Source organism: Sinohyriopsis cumingii, chromosome 7 (assembly GCF_028554795.1).
Source record: "Sinohyriopsis cumingii isolate HCF-2022 chromosome 7, ASM2855479v2, whole genome shotgun sequence".
Taxonomy (NCBI): domain Eukaryota; kingdom Metazoa; phylum Mollusca; class Bivalvia; order Unionida; family Unionidae; genus Sinohyriopsis; species Sinohyriopsis cumingii.
Genome location: NC_142967.1, coordinates 29,570,088 through 29,597,438, shown reverse-complemented (window position 1 = coordinate 29,597,438; position 27,351 = coordinate 29,570,088). Strand labels below are relative to the sequence as shown.

General features: G+C 42.6%; 1 protein-coding gene across 1 annotated transcript in view; it reads left to right on the top strand.

The window, feature by feature from the left end:
• Positions 1 to 19,968: 19,968 nt before the first annotated feature.
• LOC149794952 (polycomb group RING finger protein 3-like) overlaps positions 19,969 to 27,351 on the top strand; it is a 39,390-nt gene continuing 32,007 nt past the window's right edge. The window contains exon 1 of the mRNA XM_089964011.1: positions 19,969 to 20,079. The gene's annotated coding sequence lies outside the window, so the exon portion shown is untranslated. The remainder of the gene's footprint in view (positions 20,080 to 27,351) is intronic.

The following is a 27,351-nucleotide window of genomic DNA, read 5'->3' as shown; positions in this document are numbered from 1 at the left end:
TAGGGTCAGAAAATGTATGCTTGATTCTTATTATCAAAATGATGTATTCATGGATAAAACAATAAATCTAATTTTAAACGAAGTCACACATTTGTCGCCTTTATACAAGATCGGCAGAGGGGTCACGATTTTTTGCTGGGGGGTGGCGGTCCTTATGATTTTTTCCTGGGGGCAACGTAACCCCCTTGACCTATGCTGCAGGCACCCATAAACTCATGCACACACACATTCTATCTAATCTGGCATTGTTGCAACAATGTTTTTAAGGTACATGGGTATGTCCGTCCTGAACATCATTGTTGACACAAGGGTGGAAGATTGAACGTCGGTCCACATCTTGAGGCTCCGAGAACAGGTGAGTGATTGCGCTGAACTGCGCTTATTTATAGGGAGAGGCAGGATTGAAACGGATTGAGTTTGTTGACCAATCCAAACGCGCGTGACAAAATTCAGTCAGCCCGCATCCAATCCGAAGACAGCAGTCTGTGACGTCACGTGGTCTATATAGATTCGCTAGCGCCTGTGTACAGTCAATCTATGCGACAGTGATTCAACATGACGGAAACTCAGAAAACGATTCACTGGGGTGCACCAGCAGTGGAGATCACCCAAGGGAACCCGGACTTACTTTCAGAAGAGGTACATTGGGATTTTGTGGATTTTCTTACCTCGCAAGAATTTGTTCCAGAACCTTCGTCTCATTCTTCATTACCGCAAGTGGAGAATTTTAGACAGAGACAGAAAGAAGAATTGGAGAAATTTATGCAACGACAAAAGGAAGCGGAACAAGCTTTTCTCCTACAGCAACAGCAACAGCAACAAGAAGAGGTAAGAAAAAAACAACAAGAAGAAGAAGTAGCAGCAAAGAAACAAGAGGGTGAAAATCAAACGGCCACGGTACTGTTGGACATTTTAGCGGAGTTAAGAAGTCTGAAACAAATGTATCAGACTTCTTTATCACGACCGAAGAGAATACGACCTTCCCGAGCTAAACACGCCAACCCTGTGACTAAGCCTACCGTACCACCCTTAGTGATTTCAACCCAATCATCATCAGAAGTAGGCCTCGGCCGTGGCAAAGGCTTAAGGCAGTTAAAGTTGATTGCTTAAACTCACCCCTACACCAAAATAAAGGCCCTTTTCATGGCCACCCACTTCTCTCGAAAAGAGATAGCCTTTCAATTTGCCAATAACTCAAAAATCAACAAAACAACAAAAAAAAAACATTTTACCCCTATAGTACGTGTCTGTGTATGAGTGCGTGAGTGTAGCTTCTTATTTAAAATCAAAACTCAAAGACACTTTCCTTATATAATTAATGTATTCTTTTCTCCATAGTTACAATCCAATTCACAACAGAGCACTTTAAAAAGTTCATACACTTCTTCTGTTCGTTTTTTTTTTTACTCTCTCTGTTTTTTCAATTTCCTCACCGTCACAGTCTTTTCCTCCTCTTCCTCCTCACTTTCTTCCCTTCTTCTTTTCTTCTCCTGTTTCTTTTTCTTCACCTGGCTGCTTTCTTCCTCTGAAGAATCTCTCTCTCTTCTTCTGAAGAATCCCTCTTTTCTTCTGACTCCTCTTGTTTCTTTTTTGGGCAATCTGGAGACCAATGTCCTTTTTCTTGACAATAATAACAACAGGTATCTTGACTTTTGTCTTTTCTAGCCCCTGTTTTTTTTTTTTTCTTTTTTTGACGGTCTGGACACTATGAAGACCAATGCCCTTTCTTCTGACAGATATAGCAAGTATCTTCACTTTTATCTCGAAAGGAAGGAGAGTAGTCCGTCGGCTGGTCTGAAGAGAATTTTCTAATGACCCCTCGCAAAGCTCTGATGAAACGTTCGATTTGGCTAGTCTCTTCCATCGTTGTGCTCGGTTTGAGAGTGAAATGAATAGTGAAAGGACACCCTTTTATATACGCTGGTCTGCTAGGACTATAAATTAGTCTATAGTGTTTAAACTTGAGTCATTTGACGTTTTGCACTCAAGATGAAACGATACTATTCATTCGAGAAGAAAGAAGAAGAAAGTAAGAGGCAGAAACGTGATCTATCGCCTCGTACCAGAGCTGAAGTCTTGGCACAAATTCATGCCAGTGATTTTGAAGAGGACATGAGTGAACCAGAATCCGAACCCTCTAAACAAAGTTCACCACCCTTAGTCAACCCTGAAAAGTACTATTCCATTCGAGAGACGGAAAAGCGCTCCTCTAGAAAATTTAGAACCACGGCTTACACCTACACAGTGAAGTTTAAAGATTTCAAGGCTGACGTACCGTTAGAGAAAGCAGAAGGGTTTATCACCGAGATGTGGGATTCTTTGCTCACCGCACTCAAGTGACAATGTCAACCCAAAGAAGACGATCGCTTGACACTATCCATAGATCACGACAGCGTGAAATCCCCTGTTTTAATCGAGTTTAGCAGACCCGCAGAACTGATCCCTTCCAAAGTCATGGACAAGATTCAACACATACAACAATCTAATGATCAGTTTGACATCACCGATGGTAAAGCCACACTGAAAATGGCTCACGTCTCTCTTCCTCAAGGGACAGGACGCAAAAAGGTCTTATTGGTGAATGACCTTCGCAGCACCAAAAAGAGTCTCGTCCAAATTAACAACCCTCAAGACCAGATGTGTTTAGCCCGAGCCATCGTGGTGGGACGAACCTATGCCAACAAGAACGACACGACAGAATGGAAAAGAGCCTGGAAAACTATTCGACAATCGGACCGAGCCAAACAACGAAACGAAGCAGAACTCCTGTTACAACAAGCTGGCCTGTCCCAAGACATACCCTGTGGCATTCCTGAAATGCAAAAATTGCAAGATGTTCTAGCTCCACGCTACACATTGAAAGTGCACCCTCAAGAAGTGCGCGGACCTCTGTTGTTTCGAGGGAAAGACTTTAAGGATGGAAAATACATTCATGTCTATTATCACGATGACCATTTCGATACCATTACCAGTATCACTGGATTCCTTTGATACAGATATTACTGTGAGAAATGTGACTATGGCTATAATAATCGAGAGCAACACAAGCATTGTGGATTGAAATGCTCAGGATGTTTGGCCTCTCCACCCTGTCTGAGCGAAGGGCAAAAACCAGTGCATTGTCCTGCTTGTCTGCGCACGTTTGTCAGCCCTACCTGTTACCAACAACATCTGAAGACGCAAGGTTCACAGCAGAAATGTGCTTGTCAACTCCTGAGATTCTGCCCAACATGTGGACAAGGCCTACGTACCAACAGTACCAAGGCACACGTATGTTCAGGAAAGAAAAAATGTCACATTTGTCACCACATCGTGGACTTGGAACACCAATGCTACGTGCAAAAATACCAACCCCCACCAGAGAAAGAGGATGGACACAAGAAGAAAGGCAATTTCATCTTTTTCGATTTCGATTGCATGCAAGAGACCGGCATTCAGATTCCTAATTTCTGCTTGGCTCATCGAGCGTGCGAGAAGTGCATTCAAGAACCTATCTTCAGTCATTGCAACTCACTGCAGCAAGATTCCCGGAGGGCGTGAAAAAATCTTTCGAGGACCGAACACGTTAGCCAATTTTGCCCAATGGGTCTTAGACCCCATCGACAAGACGTGGAGCCAAGAGGACATCGAACGTTACCGAGATTATCATTGTCATGCCACAGTGATGGCTCACAATTTCTCCGGATACGATGGACTGTTTCTTTTGAGGTATTATACGGAACAAGGCACCGAGCGTCCTAAAGTCACTTTGAACGGAGCCAAAATCATTTTCATGCAAGTGGGACAAGTGCAGTTTAAAGATTCGATGAGTTACTTGGCCATGCCTTTGAGTCGAATGCCTAAAACGTTTGGAATGACAGAAATGGCTAAAGGGTACTTTCCACACTTTTTCAATACGGAAGCCAATCAACACGCCATTCTACCCCATTTGCCAGAGGCTCACTATTACGACCCCGACAACATGCGTACCGAACAACAAGAAGCTTTCTACGCTTGGTACCAGGCTCACGCCTCGGACCCTTTCGACTTTCAGGAAGAAATGTTAAAGAATTGTCGTTCCGACGTGGACATTTTACAACGTTGCTGTGGAAAATTTTTTGAACTGTTAAAAGAACACGGAGGGGTCGATCCTTTAAAAGAAGCTTGCACCATTGCCAAAGCGTGTTCCTTAGTGTACCGCCAACGATTCATGCCTGAAAACACCGTGGCTGTCATCAGTCCTCAAACGACCCACTATGTCAAACGTCAATACTCGGTCAAAGCCCTACGTCGTTACATTACTTGTGCGACAAGGAAGACAAGTGGATTCAGCATGCCCGCAACGGAGGGGGTAAAAAGACCATCGGAACGCATTCGGTCGATGGCTGGGACTTAGAAAACCCCAAGATCGTGTATAAGTTTAACGGTTGCTTATTTCACGGATGTCCCGTCTGTTATCCTGACCGTGGCACTAAAAATCAGTTTTTACAACGAACCATGGAAGACTTGTACCAGACCACCTGTCAGCGACGCCTAAAGTTAGAACAGGAAGGATACCAAGTGGTGGAAATGTGGAAACACGAATACGATCACCGTTTGAAAACCGATCCCGAGTTTACACTCCTCGTGGAAAGTTACCAGTTCATGGACCCCCTGAACCCGAGGGATAGTTTGTACGGAGGAAGGACCAATGCCACCTGTTTGCTGTACCAAGCCGACGAAGAGAAAGGAGAGGAAATCAAATACTTGGACGTGTGTTCGCTGTATCCCTACGTGTGCAAATATTGTCGCTTTCCTGCAGGACACCCACAATTGTTCACGGAACACATCGACCTGAAAAACATTCGACAATACGAAGGCTTGATCAAGTGCAAAGTTTTGCCTCCCACGGACTTGTACCATCCCGTGTTACCTCACCATTGCCAAGGCAAACTGATGTTTCCTTTGTGCCGTACTTGTGCCGAAACGTGCAACCAAGATCAACCTTGCCAGCACACCCAGGAAGAACGCGCCTTGACGGGGACGTGGGTCAGCGTAGAATTGTTCAAAGCTCTGGACATGGGATATCAACTGTTAGAAGTGTACCAAATTTGTCACTTTCCCAAGACACAACAATACCACAAGGGTGACCCCACGCAGAAAGGCATTTTCGCCGACTACGTGGATGCCTTTTTGAAACTGAAACAAGAAGCCAGTGGCTATCCGTCCTGGTGTCACACTCCCGAGGATCACATAAAATTCAAAGAGAAATACTGGGCACAAGAAGGCATTACTTTAGATCACATCAAGAAAAACGAAGGCAGGCGATCGTTTGCCAAAGTGATGTTAAATTGCCTGTGGGGTAAAATGGCACAACGTCCGTGTTTACCCAAGACGGAGTATTTGACAGAACCTTCCCGCTACTTTCAGATGATTCACGACAAAACCAAATTCATGAAACACGTGGACGTCGTTCGCGAGGATTTGATCTTGGTCAATTACGAAGAAGATCTGGACTTTGTACAAGACGACCCTTTTGGAAATGTCATCATTGCGGCTTACGTGACAGCTCATGCTCGCTTAAAATTGTAGGAAGGTTTAGAACTGTTAGGGGAACGCGTCCTGTACTTTGACACGGACAGTTGCATTTACATCCATCACCCGAGTCAACAGCACCCTGACATCGAAGGAGACCGTTTAGGAGCCTGGACAGACGAGCATCCCGACGACAAGATTCTAAGTTTCGTCAGTGGCGGTCCAAAAAATTACGGCTACGAATACCGGGACCCACAAGGAGAAATGCACACGAAGTGTAAAGTGAAAGGATTGACTCTGAATTATCGTACCAGTCGTGTGGTCAACTTTGGGGTATTGAAAGAAGCCTTGCAATCTGGAGAAGATGAACACTTTAAAGTGACAACCTATCAACCCAACAAGATTGTACGTTTACCCACTCACCACATCGTCGGTCGACCCTTGGAAAAAGTCTATCAAATCGTGTACCAGAAGCGAGTGCGTCTTCCCAACCACTTTACTTTGCCGTAAGGTCACATTGATATCGGACAGTATATCAAAAGGAATCATATGCAAGGCCAATAGTAAATGGTCAAGTGCCAGAAGAACCCGTTACCGAGGACAACCATTCCCTTCAGGACAGGACTTTCGTTTACATTCCCAAAAGACCCTTTCGGGAGGACACTTGTGTGACAATACCTCATGTAGACTGTCAGAACATTACACTCTGTCCCTAAGACATCTTAGTGACCAAACACATGTTTTACAGAGACTTGTTTCTATTTCACGTTGATCGTTTTCATGTGCCTTGTATCGTTGTACATAACTATTTGACTTTGATGTATTTTAGTCTTTCCTGTTTATTTTTGAACCATTCAATAAACGTGTCCTGAAAAAAGTATATAAACTCTTGTCTGGTCTGTTTTCGTGTCACAAGTGACATTCCTAACACTATGGCTACCTCTGCTGTCTCTGCTCCCTCTTCCTCTACTGTCAAAGTGATCGACGAACACTTAGATCGTGCCAGTTGGGAGGCTTTGTATCTTCACCATCCCTTTAACGTGCTCATTGCTGGACCAAACGTTTCAGGCAAAACCGAATTCGTCAAACGTTTGATCGAACATAAACATCATTTGATCGATCGACCACCTCAGCGCATCGTGTGGTGTTACAAAGAGTGGCAATCGGCGTACAGCCTCTTGCGAGAAAGTCAAGGCGATTCCATCGTGTTTGTGGAAGGCATTCCTAAAGAAGACGACGGCATCGTCTCTGACTACCGTCAAACCCATTTGGTCATTTTCGACGACATGTTAGGAGAAGACGAAGAAGAAATTAAACTGTGGTTCACGCGCAAAGGGCATCATCGCAATGCCAGTGTCGTTTACATCACTCAAAATTTGTTTCAACAAAGTAAAGCCCATCGCACCATCAGTCTCAATGCGCATTACGTGGTCTTGTTTAAAAGCCCTCGAGATAAATCGCAAGTGCAAGTCTTAGCCAATCAGTTAGGGACACCTTGGCTGACTCAGGCGTACGACGATGCCACTCAAACTCCACACGCCTATTTACTCGTCGATTTGAAACCTACGAGGATTTGCGATTTCGTACCCACTTGTTTCACCACTGGGGCCAAGACGGAGGGCCTGTCCTGTACACGTCTCCGTCCTCGACTTAATTTCACTCCATAAAAAAATCTTTAAAAACCTCAGACCCTTTTCGTCTGTCTCACACACATTTTGAACATGACGTCCCTTCAGTCGCATCTTCCCGTCAAATTGATTCGTGCCTTGTATGGCATCAGTCGAGAACAAAATCGACAAATACGAGCTCGTGTCTTAGAAGCTAGTCTCAAAGAAGTCTTGCGATGGTTCACGGTGACGGCACGTCAATTACTCCAAGGGATCATTCAGATTCCTCATCAAACCAAACGCTTTTTCAATCGAAACAAAGTCGCTTTGACCCAACTGGCCGATCCCCGCATCGACACTCAAATAAAAAAACAAATCATTTTGAAACCTGGAGGGAGCGGTACTCTAGGAGGGGTCATCATTCGCTCTCTCTTAAGATGGGATCCTAATGCTCCCAAACTTCTCCCCAAGACAAAAGTCAAACGAAGCTCCAAGAAGAAGAAAAAGACCAGGTCCCCAAGGAGAACTTGTCCAGTGGCGGTACCCTCCTCTTGCCAGACATCACCCCGGAAAAAGAAAAGAAGCCCCCAGAAAAAGAAAAGTCCACAGAAGAAAACTAGTCGCAAGAGAGGCACTTCGGTCAGGACGCAACTTTACACTCGCAAGCCACGACCTACCACGGCGGTGACCGCGTCTCCGGCAGACTCAAGTTCATCCACTTCTCCGTTGATGACACCAAGAACTGAAGAGTACTTGGAGACGTTGATCACACCAAGAACATCTCCGTTGATGACCCCAAGCAGAACTTCTCCAGTGACAGGACCCTCCAATTTAGTGGCAGTGGCTGCTGCTCACAAAGTACCTTCTCCCAAAATCAAAGTCCAAGAAAGATCGGGCATGTTACAAAGTTTACTGGATTTGTCCAAGCAAGAACTGGCTCAATTTAGTCCGTTGCGTACCCCTGCACGACGTGTCATGCCTGTCCTCAAACTGATACGACGTAAAGACAATCAGTGGCGACGCGTTCCAGTATAAAAACAGGTGCGTGACCAAGTTAGGTATCAGTGTTTTTGGTGCTCCTGAAGACTCAAAGATGTCACCCTCCAGAAAACATCCCTCTTCTAAACAACCCCAAGGAAAGAAAAGGAAAGGACTGCCTCCTCGTTTAGTCAAACATGGGGACATGTTATCTGTCCCGTCCAAAGCTTCTCCACCACTACGAAAAAAACTCATTCAATCAGCCTCCAAAGAGGTCATCGATACCGTGTGCGAATGCTGTTTGAACGTCTTGAAAGGCACGATCCCTTTGTCCAAACACCAGAAACAATGCTTAGGCAAACATCGTCACGTTCTTCGCCAAATGGTTCAAAAGAAAACTCCCATTCGTCAAAAGAAGAAGTTGTTGGTCCAACGTGGAGGCATTTTACCCCTCTTGTTAGGTCCCTTACTGAAAGGAGTCTTGGGAACCATGTTGGGAGGACTAGTGGGAGCAAGATAAAAAGGCCCTCGGAAGTCCCAAGATCTCAGAATCGACCCCTCACAGCCCCATGGAAGGACGAAAACTGGCTTTAGTGCCTTACAAACGATGGATGGAATACCATCGTTGGCAAGAACAAACGCACCCCGCATTTACCTCCCAATCCCAATTTGAGCGAGATGTCCCAGTTACAACACGAATTGCAGTCCTTGATGGATCGCCAAGATTTGTCCGAAACAGAAAAATCGCAAAAGTACGGTCAACTCTTGCAACGACTGCAACTCTTTCACCAGAAAGCTTTAGACGAAACAGCTCTACCCACTCTGAAAGATTTTAAGACCTTGATGAAAAGTTCAGCACCATCACCAGTACCAGTACCACCACTACCAGTGACCAAGACAAAAAAAGGAGAAGAAGAAGAAGGGTTTCAAACTCCACCAGAAAAAGTACGCAAGTTACCAACACCACCTACCTCCAGAATTGGATGGATTAAAAAGATGATGGCCACCCCTTCTTCCTCACAAGAGAAAAAGAAAGTGAAGACAGAAGTGAAGACAGAAGTGAAACAAGAACCGATATCCCCCGCTCAGACATCCTCCTCTTCAACACCTATTGCCGGTCGCACACGCAAAGCATTGCAATCCAAGAAAATATCCCAAGAGAAAAAGAGTAGCATCCTCCAAGAGTGGGTGTCTTATTAACACACAAACACAAAAAAAAATGGAAAAAGTCTTAGCCAGCATTTACTACGATCCCTCCCATCCTGCAGGTTACGCAGGAGTTCAAAAATTGTATCGTGCTGCCAAAACTCGACTGAAAAGTCTCCGTTTACCTCAAATGCAACGATGGTTACAAGAACAAGCTGCCTACACTTTACACAAACCCATTCGACGCAAGTTTGCCAGAAGTCGCACCCGAGTGGAAGGCATCGATCATCAATGGCAAGCCGATTTAGCCGACGTCTCTCATTTGGCCAGCTACAATCGTGGCTACAAATATTTGTTTTGTGTCATCGACGTCTTTTCCAAATTTGCCTGGGTCGTACCCTTGACTTCCAAATCGAGCAGCGAGTTAGTGCGAGCCCTGAACGAGTGTTGAAACAAAGCGGTCGTCACCCTCTTCGATGGCAAACGGACAAAGGCACCGAATTTCTGAACCAAGCTTTCCAAAAAGAATTAAAGAAACGTGACATTCATTTTTTTACCACCGAGAATCCTGAAACCAAAGCCAGCATCGTGGAACGTTTTCAACGCACTTTGAAAGAACGTATGTGGAAATATTTTACGCATCACCACACTCTGAAGTACATCGACATCTTACCGCACCTGGTGCAAGCGTACAACCAATCTTACCATCGAAGCATCGGACGTGCCCCACAAGAAGTGACTCCCGAGAGCGAAGTGTTGATGTTTGAGCGCCTGTTTCGTACGTCCCCGACGAGGGCTGTCCCCAAGAAAAGTGGACAGTTGACCATAGGAGATTGGGTGCGCATTGGCAAAACCAAACGCACTTTCGACAAAGGTTACTCACCTAACTGGACGACCGAATTGTTTCGTGTCACTGGACGAGTACATGGCCGTCATCCTACCGTCTATAAATTGGAAGACATGAACGGAGAAGTGCTCAAAGGAACGTTTTATTTGCCCGAGTTACAACGTGTCACCAAAAAAGAAGACGACGTGTACGACATCGAAAGCATTCTCGAACGCAGAACCCGTAAAGTGGGCAAACGACGTGTCAAAGAAGTCAAAGTACGTTGGAAAGGATATCCACCCAGTTTTGATTCTTGGATCGACGCTTCGCAAGTCATCGACTATAAAAAGAAGTGACCATCATGCCCTTTCACACAGATGCAGCTACGTCGACCACTCCTTCACCCAGTTCTTCTGTACAAGATTTACAAAAACAACCCTTGTGGGTGTGGTGCGGAGAACGTGTGCCTAAAACACAAATCGTCTTTTTCTGCCAAATCTTCGTGGTGTATTGTGTCATCGGGGCAGCCATTGCCAATTTGAGTTTGCAACAAGGAGACAAACAATTGTGGACCATTTTATTGAGCAGTTGCATCGGTTACCTGCTTCCCAATCCCTCCCTGAAATTCTCCTCGAACGGGAACCACGGGAACCTTGTGTCCAGTGCCAGTGCTAGTCACCACTCCAACAACAACCAGAACCCCATTTTGGGCGGAGACACGCCTCTGACGTCCAGTAACCCTTTGGACAACCACAGAACTCTGGAATTATGAGTCACCAAAACCAATTTTACTTAACCTTACCCAGTGACAGTTCCATGGAGGTGTTTCCCCACAACACGTTGTGCTGTTACACGGCCAAATTACCTCAAGCCATTCCCTTAGATCACGAAGCCCATTGGGAAGTGGCTTTGGTAGAAATGATTCACCCTACACAAATCCAAAACATCACTGAAAAGCAAAACACTTTTGAGGTCGAAATCCTGAACCAACAATTGCAAGAAACCATGAATGACATCGGGTTTTCAGGGGACATAAGACCAGCCAACAATTCACCCTTCAATATCTACACCTTGAAAATTCCGTCAGGGTTTTATTTTAGTGGCCAACATTTGGTGGACACCATTGCTTCCAGGTTCGAGTTAGCCTTTGGCAAAGTCCTGAACAGAATAAAAAAAAGTGTCACCCTGGAGTACCATAAAGTGGCTCGTCGCTTCCTGATGAAATTTCAGGATACCCAAACGTTATCCATCAGTTTTAAACGTGACTTGTTTGATATTTTAGGTGGAGACACAAAAATGGCTCCAAATTTTAAACCGAAGATCAACAGGAATACGGAATTTTACAAGTTTTTTCGATTCCCTGTAGAACTGAACCAAGGACTGAATTTGATGTTTGTGTATTCCGATGTGGTGGAGTACAACGTGGTGGGACACACCTCTGTGCCGTTACTGCGTGTCATTCCTTTCAAAGTGGATAGTGCCACGACCAGTGACCAGGAAGGTGGGAACACTTATCATGTCCAGCGCGAATTTGTAAATCCTCACTATTTACCCGTCAGTAAGTCTTATTTGGACACGGTCAACATTGCTATAAAAGGATATCTGGGACAAAATATTCCATTCACCAAAGGAAAAGTCACGGTGAAACTCCATTTTCGAAAACGGTTCTCTCACGACTCGTAAGTCATGTATCCAGTGTACCGAGCGGTTGCTCGACAGCGAGGACACGGTTTAGGAGATATGTTAATATCGGCCTTTCGTTCGGTGGCCCCAGTCTTGAAACCGATGGTGACACGCGGATTGCACGCCTTGAAAGATGCGGCACTGACGCAAGGCAAAGAATTTCTCCAAAATGTCATCATCGACAAACAAAACCCTAAAGAAGCCTTCATGAGGGCAGGCAAAAATGTCTTGCTGCAAACGGGCAAAGACCTTTTGGGCCAACGAGAAACACCTATAAATGCCCTGCACGCTACCGAGTCAGGCATTCAACAAGGACAAGGCAGAAAGAGACGACGAAGAAAACACCCTTTCACCAGACTTCACACGTCTAAACCTAGAAAGACAAAGAAAAGAAGAACCGTTCGAGACTTAGACGTTTTCGATTATTGAGAAAGAACAGAACAAAATGATGCATCGAGAGTCTTGCGCTTGTTCCAAGTCGGAACTGGATCTGTTTGCCATGCCACCCACCATGATGACGATGCAAGAATCCCAATGGGTGGAATTTCATCCCGTCTCCTCATTGACCGATTCCGCTCCCATCGAGTTTGAAATCAAAGGACAGCCCGAAGATAACATCGATCTGAATAGCAGTTACTTGTACCTGAAAGTCAAAGTTCTAGATAAGACATGAGGTGATATAGACACTGAAGCAGTAGCTCCCGTCAACAATTTCATGCATTCCTTGTTCAGTGGAGTGGACTTGTACTTGAATAACAAACTAGTCAGTAGCAGCATGGATACTTACCCTTACCGTGCCTACCTGGAAAATCTCTTGACGTACGGAATAGACGCCAAGAACACTCATCTCGATGCCTGTGTGGTATGGGAAGCTGACGAAGCAGGCCAGTTTGAAACATTGGAAACTGATACAACTGATAAAAAGAAAGAATACAATGAGAGATTTGTAGAACGAAGAAAGAGAATCATGGGACCCAAGCAAAGTTTAGAACTGATGGATCGTTTGCATTTGGACATGTGGTTGCAAGAAAAATATTTGCTGAACGGGGTGGATGTCCACCTGAGACTGAATCGTAGCAGTAGCGCTTTCCATTTAATGGCTGGTGCTGACGATTACAAAACCAAAATCCAAGAAGCCAGACTCTACGTACACCGTGTGGAAGTGTTACCTAAAGTGGGAAACGACATCAGTCAGACGTTGAGCATAACGACCGCCAAGTATCCCATACGACGCTTGGAAGTGAAAACCTTCACCATTCCTGCTGGACAGCGATCCATGATCGAAGATCATCTGTTCCAAGGACAGTTACCCAAACGTTTGATCCTTGGTATGGTCGAGAATGAAGCCTTCAACGGAGTTTTGGCTAAAAATCCTTTCTACTTTAAACACTTTGACGTGTCCAAGATCAAAGTCAGTCGCGATGGCAAGACCTTGTGTACCCGACCTTTCGAACCTAACTTTACCAAGAGGAATTACTTAAGATCGTACTAGTCCTTGTACGAAGCCACCGGACAGTTAGGAACCAACACCAGTCACGGCATTACGTACGAGGATTACGCAGGAGGCTATGCTTTGTGGGCTTTCGATTTCACTCCAGACCAAGGCAGCGACGAGGGACATTTCCACCCTATAAAATCCGACCAGATTCGTGTGGAAATTCAGTTTGCAAACCGAGTCCCTGATGAAACGGTGAACGTCATCCTGTATGCAGAATTCGATAATACGATAGAAATCAACAGTTTGAGAGAAGTCATTCTAGATTACTAGAAGCCATGGAAGACTGTTATCCCTCTTTACCTAGTGGAGAAACTTTGGAGATAGAATGTAAGGAGATCGTGGAAGAAGAAGAATCCCAAGACAAAGACGAAGTTATCATAATGAAGTCAAGATGGCCAGAACAAGAAGCCCATTTAGTCTCCTGTTTTGCCAAACACTTGGTCGAAAAAATGACGGAATTGATCAAGAAAAATTGCTATGGATGTCAAAACGATCATCCCAGTCAAATTCAACACGATAAATGCCTGATGTTGAGTCAAGAAGAAAAATTGGACGAGTATCTGGACGAAGCTTGGAGTCTCATCTCGGACGAAGTCGTGTGGCATCAGTGGTATAAAGACTTGCGTGAACATTCTTGTCCACCATTAACCACTCAAGAGATCCATCGTATCGAAGCTCTCCTGAATCAGAGTGAGGAGACGAAATGAAGAAACGGTTATTTGTCAGACATTTTCAAGCAAAAAGTCAGGATCGAATTGATGACTTATTATTACCTGTGAAGAAGAAAAAAACATGGATACCTGGGAACTTTATTACCTTTTGAACCACAGTTCGTATACGGCTTCTTGGAATCCTGTCGTCTGTGCTAAAGATGAACTCCCTCATCGCAAACCTCAAGACCATCAAGCTTATGTCATCAACACGGACGACAGTCATCTCCCAGGAACCCACTGGGTAGCCGTTTACTTTCCTCAAGAAGGATGTGTGGAATATTTTGATTCGTATGGATTGCCCCCTTTGGAAGACGATATCATCGACTTTACGAGAAGAAATGCTCAGACTACCCGATTCAATAATGTGAAATTACAAGGCACAGATTCCTTGGTGTGCGGACAGTACTGTGTGTATTTTCTGCATCATCGCAGCCTGGGCTATTCCTTAGAACATTTAGTGACTCATTTTGATCCTCGTTCTTCTTCTAGAAACAATGTGAAAGTAGATCGATGGTTTTGTGACCATTATGCTTATCTTTTGTCTCAAGCTAGGAAACGTAGTGTCCATCAATGGCCTAATGACTTCCAACAGTGGAAATCACAATTTCATTCACAACGTTGTCAGCCCTGTCCAAAATAATATGTAAATTGAAAAAATGTTTGTGATTTTAAAAAAATGTTTGATGTTATATGATTGGATTATTGTTAAAAAATGTTAGAGTTGTTGGTTAGTGTTAAGTGATTTTGAATAAAAATGGTTGTGTTTTAAAAAAAAATGCCTTTGTGGTTTGTTTGGCTATAAGAATGTTGATTTATGCTCTTTGACTTCTTACTATCCCTCTCATGACACTCATTGAACATTGCGGCTCGAAAAAACCGTGGAGGGATGTTTTCCTTCACGTCCGCGCTTTGACTTTAAGAACCGGGGCAGTTTCCAGTCTAACCATCCATTGTCGACTCATCCTCCTACGAAGATGTGCTCCAAACTAGCTAAGCTAAACGAAGCCTACGTGAATTTGCATAGGGTCAGACACAGTCTGATACCGAAGCCAGAAGAGATAGAGAATGTGAGAATGCTAAAAGTCACTGAAGACCTGATAGAAGAGCTCTTCAGAGAAGAAGTGAACAGGGAGAAAGAAGAATGGACAGAGAAGTACAGACTTCAGAGACAGCAGCAACAGCAACAACAACAACAGCAGCAGCAGCAGCAGCAGAAACCTGAACCTGACAGAGGCTTTGTCGATTGTCGTATCGACACCAAAGAGTTCTTCTTCTCTTTCCGAAGAAGCAGACCTATCGTCAGAAAGTCTATCCTCAGAGGACGTCGCATTCTTAGAAACTAAAAGATTGCCACTTTTCGAAATAGAAGTATACAACGTTCTCGTTTTCGTTTTCACGCAAAAACTGTTGCACGGACAAGTTTTCTTTTCTTGGTTTGTCACTGTTGATGGAACATGAACAACGAGGAATGCAACCTGGACAGATTTTACAGTGAATTCCACTTCATCGTTGTCAGAAAAATCCCTGGGTGTTTTTAGGACTGGATGTGCATTCTGTTACTGAGTGTTTCGCATGCTAATACGATGATTTCAAGCTGGCTTGAAGTTGGTATTAGTACATCAGGGTGTTCCCAAGTTTTGATTTCTATCTGGCCCTTAGTAAAATTATATTTAAGTGTATTCGAGGGTTTGTTAACACTGTTTTCACGTAGATATGCATCAACAAGTGAAGCGAAATCACAGCTGATGTTGGCATCACTGGTCAGCTGATTCAACACCCTGTCTGCAAATTCTGCAACTTCTCACATCTTTCAGAATCCATCTTTTATACGTAATACAAAATTATAAAAATGAATTCCAGAGATGATTAATACTGGTTCATAAGCAATATTTAATCAATGTATCTATATTCTTGCTTGCTTATTGATCTAAAACGAACTGCTGCTAGTACCATTTTTTAAGTCTTTCGTATGACTAGGTCGGGGTTCGAACCCGCGACCTCCCACATCCGAAGTATCGGAGGTCGCGAATTCGAACCCCGGCAGAGTCATACAAAAGACTTACAACAATGGTACTAGTAACTGCCTCGCTTGGTGCTCAGCAGTAAGATTTTAGTGTCAGGACTGATGTCAGGATATTGTGACCGAGTGAGACATTATGCTACATGTCTACGGCATGATGCTCCAGTGCTAGATATCACTATAAACTGCCACACATCAGACATCGTAGCGATATGAGTGAAAAATTGTTGAAACAATGTTAACAATCAAAACCACACGCGCGCACACACTTTAACGAACCTGCAACCCAAAAATGATTAAGTGGCTTGTCATTGAGATCTGACCTGAATAAAGAATCTATAGATTCTAATATTTTAACCTCAAGAGTATTAGGATCGTCCGACGATTGCCTTTATGTCGAATACCAAGTGACCTCCATGTGATAGCAGATGTGTACACTATAAAGAAATAATTTCTGGATGTATCAGCAGCAAGTCTAAAGCAATCACTTGGATCAAACCCATTAATATCTTCATGTGATAGATGAAATGTGTTAATAGCTGGTTTTGAAGACTCATGTACCGTTGCAGTGTTTGTGCAATTTGGAGTTACCAACCACGACCTTCATATCACTGATTTTACTTGTTGCTTTGTTGCAGCATCAGTATCAAGGACGTGCTCTTGCATCAGATGAATTCGATTTCGGTTCATAATAAACGTTTCCACTCATTTCATCACTAGATTTTTTTTTTACTTTCGATACCGTATTTGTGTCAACATAGTCGTTGGTAAACGCAACTGACACACCAGCATCATGATTTATCAACAGAGACAACAAGATTGTTTCTTTGGTAACATCCTTTCAACAGAGACAACAGAATTGTTTGTTTTGTAACATACTTATCAATGGAGACAACAAGATTGATTGTCTTGTAACATACTTATCAACACAGACAACAAGATTGTTGGCTTTTTTAACATACTTATCAATAAAGACACCATGATTGCTTGTTTTGTAACACGCTTATCAACACAGACACCAAGGTTGCTTGTTTTGTAACACGCTTATCAATAAAGACACCATGACTGCTTGTTTTGTAACACGCTTATCAATACAGACATCAAGGTTGCTTGTTTTGTAACACGCTTATCAATAAAGACACCATGACTGCTTGTTTTGTAACACGCTTATCAATAAATACACCATGACTGCTTGTTTTGTAACACGCTTATCAATAAAGACACCATGACTGCTTGTTTTGTAACATACTTATCAACAGAGACAACAAGATGGTTTGTTTTGTAACATACTTATCAACAGAGACAACAAGATTGTTTGCTTTTTAACATACCTATCAACAGAAGCACCAAAATTACTTGCCTTCCACTGAACCAACCCCATGCCTACATGTGCACCTCCACCCCCATCTTCCTAGATCCGTCCTGACTAAATTGAAACCCCTAAAACTGCTTAACCCATCATTTTTACCAAGCTCTTTATGGAATCCATGTTATTTGATGCAGCATAGGTGCTTGCAGATATTGAATGATACTTTACACTGAGGAAAGAGAGTGGAGGTCAGAGATATTCTTTAATTGTAATAAATTGGCAACAATTTTAATAAATTGCATATCATGGAATATTTTATCGTCTTTCCTTGGAAATACTCCAATGACTTCTGCCAGAAGTATGGCAATATTAGAGAGAGCTTCATCAACGAATTAGAGCACTTAAATGTATTCCATATTAAAAGAATGTAAGTTTTATCGATGCATCATACCGCATTCGTTGCTCCCCAAATTACGAATTAGTCAGACTGCACAATATATATCTTCTACAGCATTAGAAATTACAAGTGAATATAAAAGTTGAAAATACATTTACGAAAACATTGTACATATATTTTTCAGTTCTTATGTTACGTGTTTAGGTCCAAATGAACTTGTTTTTCTTGCACAACAAAATGTGTCAGGAATTCAGCAACTATAGAAAAACTGGAACAAAATTTTTGATAGTATCCGTCACAACTAAAAGGCGCATCATTTGCTATTTATTAACAGGCACGTGAAATTCAGAGATAGCCTTGACCTCAGCATCTATATGTTTAACTTGTCTATGTCCCACGATATGTCCTAGAAAAGTTACACTAGCACGGCAGAACTTACTGTTAGATAAATTAATTGTCAAACATGCATGTGTGAGTCTGTCAAAGAATTTCCGAATTGTTGCTAAATGTTCTTTCCAGGTGTCGTTGTAGATGATGACATCATCGATGTAAGCATCACACTTGTCTAGACCAGAAGTAATCATGATCATGAGACGTTGAAATATACATGGCGACCATTTCATCCCAAACGGGATTACTTTATATTGGTAAAGTCCATCTGGAGTTACGAATGCCGAAATTTCCTTTGCTCTTTTCATATGTGGAATTTGTCAAAATCCTTTCAGGAGGTCAAATTTGGTGACATACTTCGCATTCCCGATATTATCAATACAGTCATCGATTCTTGGTAATAGGAATGAATCTGTTTTTGTCACACTATTCAACTTCCTATAATCATAACACATGCGGAAAGTTTTATCTGGTTTTGGAACAAGTATGCATGGTGAACTCCAGTCACCTTTACTGGGCTCTATGAAATCATTCTCCACCAAATATTTTTTTGTCAAGTATTCCTGTTTGAGAGGGTTCATCCTGTACGGGTGTTGTTTCACAGTTTTGGAATTTACAATTTCAACGTCATGGAAAATTTTGTTGGCTCTTGTAGGAACATCTGAAAATAAGTGCTCATATTCAAATAATAACTTTCCTGCGAGGGTAAAATATGTGGACATCCTTTGGGCAAATAATGCAGATTCTGCCAATAATATCATGAAGATTGGAACCAACTAGAAGCAACAAGATAGATCTTATAAACGTATACAATCGATTTTCGGTTCCTAGCTTTAAGACGTCGAAAGAGGCAATTTCAACCTGGCTTCCGATTATAGACACCGCATAGTTTCTACTGACGTGTGGTGTCAGAAAAAAGAAAAGAAAAATGAACGAGAAACTTTATTTCGAAAGTTTCTCAAAGACACGGGTACAAATAAGCAAACATTAACGTCTACAAATGGTACAGTCACAATACCAAAGACACATTCAGGAGGGAAAAAAACTCACCAGAGGAAAGGGAAGAGAGCTGAGCGAAGTCAGATGAAAACAAAATTTAAATGATGGACATTCTTAGTAAAGAATATATATATATATATATATATATATATATATATATATATATATATATATATATATATATATATATATATATATATATATATATATATATATATGTATATATATACATGTATATATATATATATATATATATATATATATATATATATATATATATATATATATATATATATATATATATATATATAGAGAGAGAGAGAGATATATATATATATATATATATATATATATATATATATATATATATATATATATAGAGAGAGAGAGAGAGAGAGAGAGAGAGAGAGAGAGAGAGAGTTGTTTCATTTTATTTTGTATTATTTTCATTAAAAGGTATTCTGAATACTAATAAAACACTGTAACAACAACATTTGTTATTTATGATTTATGTATTTAAGGCTATACAATAAAACTTATAATAGTTAATGTATATTACTGTAATTACTTTCGTAACATTGTATTTTGTCCCCATTACTGTCCATTACTCTCCATTACAGCCTATTACTGTACATTATTGCCCATTACTGTACATTACTCTACATTACTGTGTTTAGGAAGGCCCATTAGGTCAGATTTTGTACTCAGTGTTGCGCGAGCATCCCTTCAGCGTGAATTAGCCATTTAAATGAAGTTGCAGTGTTCAATGATACAGTGCACTGGCCGTCACAAGTAGTACCTTCCTCTTTCTGTCGATTGCCCGCATGACCTGTTTAGCATACCGGTTGCGGAAGTGTGATATTTACTCTTCCTTGCATTATTTGTTTATTGTCAAGTCTAGAGGTTGAAGTTGGCCTGTACATGAGAGGCGCAATCTACTGTCCTTCAGTTTCATTAGGATCTTCGCACTTTGTCGGCATCTGCTTCTTTTGATGTTTAACACTGAGAACAAAGTACTTGGTAAGTGATGGTTCTTTACATGTTTTTTATTTGTACTCATAGAGGTGGTAACACTGTTTTAGTGTTCATGGCTATGTCATCAATTCAATCCGAACTATTTGCTTGAAAATCTCTGACAAGCACTCTGAGCCAAGAAAGCTTCGATGTGATGGATCTCTAGAGCAATCAACGGAGGAGAGGAATAATCACGGAAGTATTTATACCACTGACGCAACACTGCTCTTCCGAGATGTGAGTCCAAGTTTCGTCCAAATATTCGCCCAATTTTTCTTCTTGACTTAGCATCAGGCATGTATCGTGTTGAATTTGACTGAGATGATTGTTTTGACATCCATAGCAATCCTTCTTGGTCTGTTCCGTAATTTTTTATTCCAGGTGTTTGGCAAAACAGGACACTAAATGTTGTTCTTCTTCTGGTCATCTGGACCTTATCACTATGACCTTTTCGTCTTTGTCTTTAGGTTCTACTTCCACGGTATTCTCCCATTCCATTTTGATAGATTCTTCGCCATTAAAAGAGGGACTACAGTCTTCTGTTGCTTCTAATAGTCTAGAATGACTTCTCTAAAACTTGGTTTCTATCGTAATATCAAATTTGGTATACAGGACGACGTTCACCGTTTCAGATAGAGCTTTAGAAAACTGAATTTATACACGAATCTGGCCATATTTTATAGGGTGGAAATGTCCCTCGTCGCTGCCTTGCTCTGGAGTGAAATTAAAAGCCCACAATGCGAGCCTCCTGCATAATCTTCGTCCGTAATGCCGTGACTGGTGTTTGTTCCTATCTATCCGGTAGCTTCCTACAAGGATAAGCACGACCTCAAGTAATTCATCTTGACAATAAAGTCAGGTTCGAAGGATTTGGTACACAAGGTCTTGCCATCGCGACCGACTTCCACCTTGGACACGTCGTAGTGCTGAAACTCGAAAGGATTTAGACTGGGGGCTCCGTTGAAGGCTGCATTGCTCACGATGCCAATGATTAATCGCTTGGGTAACTGACCTTGGAACAGATGATCTTCAATCTTGGATCTGAGTCCAGTGACAATGGTGAAGGTTTTCACTTCCACACGTCGTATCGGATACTTGGCGGTCGTGCTGCTTAAAAAGTGTGACTGATGTCATTTCCTATTTTAGATAACACTTCCACGTGTCGCACGTAGAGTCTGCTTCCTCGATGTAGATTTTATAATCGGGAGCACCAGCCATCAAATGGAAAGCGGTACTGGTGAGATTGAGTCTCAGGCCAACATCCATGCCGTTCAGCAAATACTTCTCTTGTAACTACATGTCCAAATGCAAGTGGTCCATCAGTTTAAAACTTCGGCTTGCAGAAATTCTTTTTTGACGTGCGCTGAATCCCCTTGGTGCAATCTTTATCTGCCACCTCATCAAACTTGCCCGCTGTGTCAGGTTTCCATACCACAGAAGCATCCAGATGAGTGTTTTGGGGGTTCTTTTCCGTACGTCAAGAGATTTTCCAGGTACGCTCGGTAAGGGTAAGTATCCATGCTGTTGATGACCAGTATGTTATTCAAGTACAAATCCACTTCGCTGAACAAGGAATGCATGAAATTGCTGACGGGAGCTACTGCCTCATCGGCATCTAGATCGCTACCATCCATTTCGTTCACTTTGACATTTAGGTACAAGTAACTGCTATTCAGATCGATCTAGTCTTCGGGCTGTCCTTTGATTTCAAACTCGATAGGAGCTGATGCCGTCAAAGAGGTGATGGGATGAAATTAGACCCATTGGGATTCTTGCATTGTCATCATAGTGGGCGGCATGACAATGCAATCCAGTTCCGACTTAGAACAGGATCAAGACTCTCGGTGCATTATTTTCTTCTTCTTTTCTTTTTATTTCTCTCTGTGATATTTTTAATAATCAAAAACGCCTTAGTCTCGGACAGTTCTTCTTTTTTTACTCTGTCTATCTCTGACGGTGTGAAGTCCTTTGGAAGGGTGTCTTCGTCGTCTCTTTCTATCGTGTCGTTCCGGTTGCACCAGGGAAGCAGGAACGAATGACTCGGCACAGTGCAGGGCATTTATAGGAGTTTGTCGCCGACCAAAAATCTTTTTACCCATTTGAAGCAAGACAGCCTGCTCTCAAGAAAACTTCTTTAGGGTTTTGTTTGTCGACGAAGATATTTTGTAGAAATTCTTTGCCGTGCGTCAATGCGGCATCTTTCAAGGCGTGCAATCCTCGTGTCACCACCGGTTTCAAAACAGGAACAACCGAACGAAATGCCGATTTCGACATATCTCCTTAACCATGTCCTCGCTGTCCAGCGACGCCTCCGTACAATGGACACATAAATTACGAATCGTTAGAGAATCGTTTTCGAAAATGGAGTTACACCGTGACTTTCCCTTCGGTTAATGTAATATTTTGTCCCAGATCTCCTTTTATAGCAATGTTGATAGTGCCGAAATATGACTTACTGACGGACAAAGAGTGAGGATGTACAAATTCGCGGTGAACGTGATAGGTGTTTCCACCTTCCTCGTTAGTGACCGTGGTAGAATTCACTTTGAAAGTAATGACACTCAGTAACGGTACGGAGGTGTGTCCCAACACGTTGTACTCCACCACATCGGAGTACACAAAGATCAAATTGAGTCCTGCGTACAGTTCAACAGGGCATCCAAAAACCCTGTTAAAACCCATATTACTGTTGATCTTCGGGCTCAAAGTCTTTTCCACCAACTGTTGATGTTCACCCAATATTTTAAACAAACTACCATTAAATCTGATGGACAGCGTTTCCGTATCCTGAAATTTCATCAGTACGCGAAGAACCACTTTAAGGTACTCAGTCTTAACATTTGTTGGGGGGGGGGGGCTCTGTTCAGTGCTTTGCCAAACGCTGCCACAAACCTGTCAGCAATTGTGTCCACCTAATTTTTGCCGTTAAAATAATAGTCTGCCGAAATTTTCACAGCATAGATACTTAATAACGGATTGCTTGCTGACTTTGTGTCACCTGAAAAACCCGATTTTATGCATCTCTTCTTGCAATTGGGCTTTCAGGATTTCGACCTGGGAAGTATTCTGAGTTTCAGTGATGATTTTATTTATGTAGGATACATCATTTCCACCAAAGCCACTTCCCAATGGGCTTCGTGATCTAATTGGATGGCATGAGGTAATTTGCCCGTGTAACAACACAATGTATTGTTGGGAAACACCTCCATGGAGCTGTCACTGGGTAACGTTAAGCATAACTGGTTAATGTTGTTCATATTTCCAGAGTTCTGCTGTCCGAGGGGTCACTGGAAGTCAGAGGAGTCTCTCCACCCAAAATATTGTTGCTGGGGTTGTGACTCCTGTAGTGGTTACTGACGTCGGACGAAAGACTCCCGTTGTTCACGTTCGAAGAGTATTTCAGGGAAGGATTGGGAAGAATGAAACGGATGAAACTGCTCAGTAAAATGGTCCACAATTGTTTGCCTCCTTGTTGCAAACTGAATTGGCAATGACAGTACAGATGACACAATACAACTCAAAGATTTGGCAGAAAAAGACGATTTATGTTTTAGGCGCACGTTTTCCACACCACAATCGCAAGGATTGCTTTTGTATATCTTGTAGAGAAGAACTGGGAGAAGGAATGGTCGCGGTTACAGTGGCAGCTGAGACTGTGTTGAAGGACATGATAGTCACTTCTTTTTATAGACGATGACTTGCGAAGCGTCGATCCAAGAATCAAAACTGGGATGATATCCTTTCCAACGAACTTGACTTCTTTGACACGTCGTTTTCCCATTTTACGGGATCTTCGTTCGAGAATGCTTTCGATGTCGTACACTTCGTCCTCTGTTTTGGTCACGCTTTGTAACTCGGGCAAGTAAAACGTTCCTTTTAACACTAACCCGATCATGTCTTCCAATTAATAGACGGCAGGATGACGGCCACGCACTCGTCCAGTGACACGAAACAATTATGTGGTCCAGTTGGGTAAGTAAACTTTGTCGAAAGTGCGTTTTGTTTTCGACAACGGTTACTGCCGACATTCCACTTTTCTTGGGGACAGTCACCGTCGGGGAAGTACTAAACAGGAGCTCAAACACGGTCACTTCCTTGTCGGGAGTCACTTCTTGGGTGGGGGGGTGCACATCCTTCGCTCCGATGGTATGGTTGGTTGTACACTTGGACCAGGTGCGGTAAGACGTCGATGTACTTGAGAGTGTGGTGATGCGTACAATATTTCCACATGCGTTCATTCAAGGTGCTTGAAAACGTTCTAAGATGCTAGCTTAGGTTTCGGGGTTCTCGGTGGTGATAAAAATGAATGTCACGTTTCTTTAATTCTTTTTGGAAAGCTTGATTCAGAAATTCGGTGCCTCTGTTGGTTTGCCATCGAAGAGGGCGACGACCATTTTGTTTTAACACCAGTTTGAGGGCTCGCACTAACTCACTGCTCGATTTGGAAGTCAATGGCACGACCCAGGCAAATTTGGTTAAGACGTCGATGACACAAAACAAATATTTGACACCAAGATTGTAGGTGTTCAAATGAGAGACGTCGGCTAAATCGGCGTACCATTGATGATCGATGACTTCCACTCGGGTGCGACTTCTGGAAAATTTTCGTCGAATGGGTTTGTGTAAAGTGTACGTGGCTTGTTCCTGTAACCATCTTTGCACTTGAGATAAACGGATACTTTTCAGACGGGATTTGTTAGCATGATACAATTTCTGAACTCCTCCGTATTTCGCAGGATAGGCTGGATCGTAGTAAATGTTGGCTAACACCTTCTTCATTTTTGTTAATAAGTCACCCACTCTCCATTTATGATACTCTCTTTTTCGTGTGTTATTTTCCTTGATTGTAATGCTTTGCGTGTCCGGCGAACTATATGTGTCGAGGAGAAGGAGGCTGTCTGAACAGGGTTCTTGTTTCACTTCTTTCTTCACCTTCCTTTTCTCTTTTGTGGAAGAAGAGGTAGCCATCGTCTTTTTAATCCATCCAATTCTGGGTGTAGTTGGTGTTGTTAACTTGCGTTCTTTCCCTGGTGGTGTTGATAAAAATTAAGTACTTTTTCTGGTGAAATTTGAAACTCTTCTTTTTCTTCTTTTTCTATCTTGGTCACCGGGGTAGTGGTAGTGGACTTTTCATCAGGGTCTCAAAATCTTTCAGAGTTGGCAGTGCTGTTCCGTCTTAAGTTCTCTGGTGAAAGAGTTGCAGTCGTTGCAACAGTTGACCGTACTTTTGCAATTGTTCTGTTTTGGACAAATCGTTGAGATCCATTAACGACTGCAATTCATGTTGTAACTGGAACATCTCGGTCGAAGGAGGTTTGGGAGGCAAATGCAGGGTACATTGTCCTAGCCAATGATGATATTCCATCCATCGTTTGTAAGGCAATATAGCCAGTTTTCGTCCTTACATCGGACTTCAATGGTTACGTCTGAGATCTTCTGACTCCAGAGGTCACTTATATCTTCTTTGTATTTTTTTTATCTTACTCCCATGGGTCCTCCAAGCCTTGTTTCCAATGCTTCATTCAGCAAGGGTCCTAACAAAAACATGGGCTAAGTTCCTCCGCGTTGTACAAACATCTTTTGACGGATGGGTATTTTCTTTTGTATCATTTGGTGAAGAACGTGTCGATGCATGCCTAAGCATTCTTTCTGGTGTTTAGACAACGGTATCGTTCCTTTTAGACGTTCAGGAAAAATTGGCACACGGTATCAACGACATCTTTGGAAGCTCTTTGAAAGAAATGTTTTTGCATGGTTGAAGGAGCTTTGGACAGAACAAACAACATCTCCCAATGCTTGGATAAACGTTGAGGCAGTCCCTTTTCTTTCCTTTTGTTTGCCTGAGTGTTGTGTGCACTTATTTAGGTGACATCTTTGGGCGTTCAGGATCACAAAAACACTTATCCCCATCCTTTACCGCATGTCTTTTTTATACTGGAATGCGTCGCCACTGATTGGCTTTGCGTCGCATCAACTTGATGACAGATATCACATGTCGTGGAGGGGTTCGCAAGGGACTAAATCAGGACAGTTCTTGCTTAGACAAATCCAATAAACCCTGTAATATACCCGGTCTCTCTTGGACTTTGATTTTATGGGCAGGTATTTTGTGAGCAGCTGCTACTACAACTAAAGAGAAGGAGGATGTCAACGCTGAAGGAGAAGTTCTTGGAGACGCTGGTTTCCATTGTTTAATCAAATGAGGAAGAACGGGTGTCAGATTAGGTTTGGCTGGCATCACTAACAACGGAAAAGTCGATGAATCTGAGGCTACTGGAGACGTGGTCACAGTCGCTGTAGGTCGTGGCCTCTTGCGGGAAGAGTTGTCTTCAGTGGTCTTTTATGTGGGCTTTTCTTTTTCTTTTTCTGAAGGCTTTTTTACTGTTGCTGCGAACTGGTCATGACACCACTGCTCTTTTTCGTATCCTATGTCTGTTTGGATTTCTTGAGAGTGACATTTTTCTTCGGGAGGACTTTGGGAGCACTAGGATCCCATTTTAAGAGAGAACAAATAACGACACCTCCTAGAGAACCGCTACATCCATGTTTCAAAATGATTTTCTTTTTGGTTTGAGTGTCGATGTGAGAATCGGCCAATTAGGTCAAGGCTACTTTGTTTCTCTCAATAAAAGCGTTTGGTTTGATGTAGAATGTGAATGATGCCTTGCAGTAATTGACGTGCTGTTATTGTAAACCATGGTAAAACTTATTTGAGAATGGCTTCTAAGACACGAGCACGTATTTGTGGATTTTTTCGCGACTGATGCCATACAAGGCACGAATAAATTTGACGGGAAGACGAGACTGAAGGGACGTCATGTTGACTCTGTGTGAGACAGACGCAAAGTGTCCAAGGTTTTTATAGATTTTGTTGTTGTTTTTATTAAGTCGACGACGGGGACGTTTACACGACAGGCCCTCCCTCTTTGTACAAGTGGTGAAACAGATGGGTACGAACTCGCAAATAATCGGGTGCAGTGGGTTTTGAATCCACGAAAAAATAGGCGCGTGGGGTTCGAGTGGCATCGTCGTATTCATGACTAAACCAAGGTGTTCCTTACTGTTTGGCTAAGACATGCACTTGCGGTTTATCTCTGGGGCTTTTAAAGAAGACCTCATAATGAACATTGAGACTACTGGTGCGATGGGCTTTAAATTGTTGAAACAAATTTTGAGTGATGTCAATGACACTGGCATTACGATGATGCCCTTTGCACGTAAACCACAATTTAATTTCTTCTCTGTCTTCTCCTCGGATTCGGCCAATGTGGGTATGTG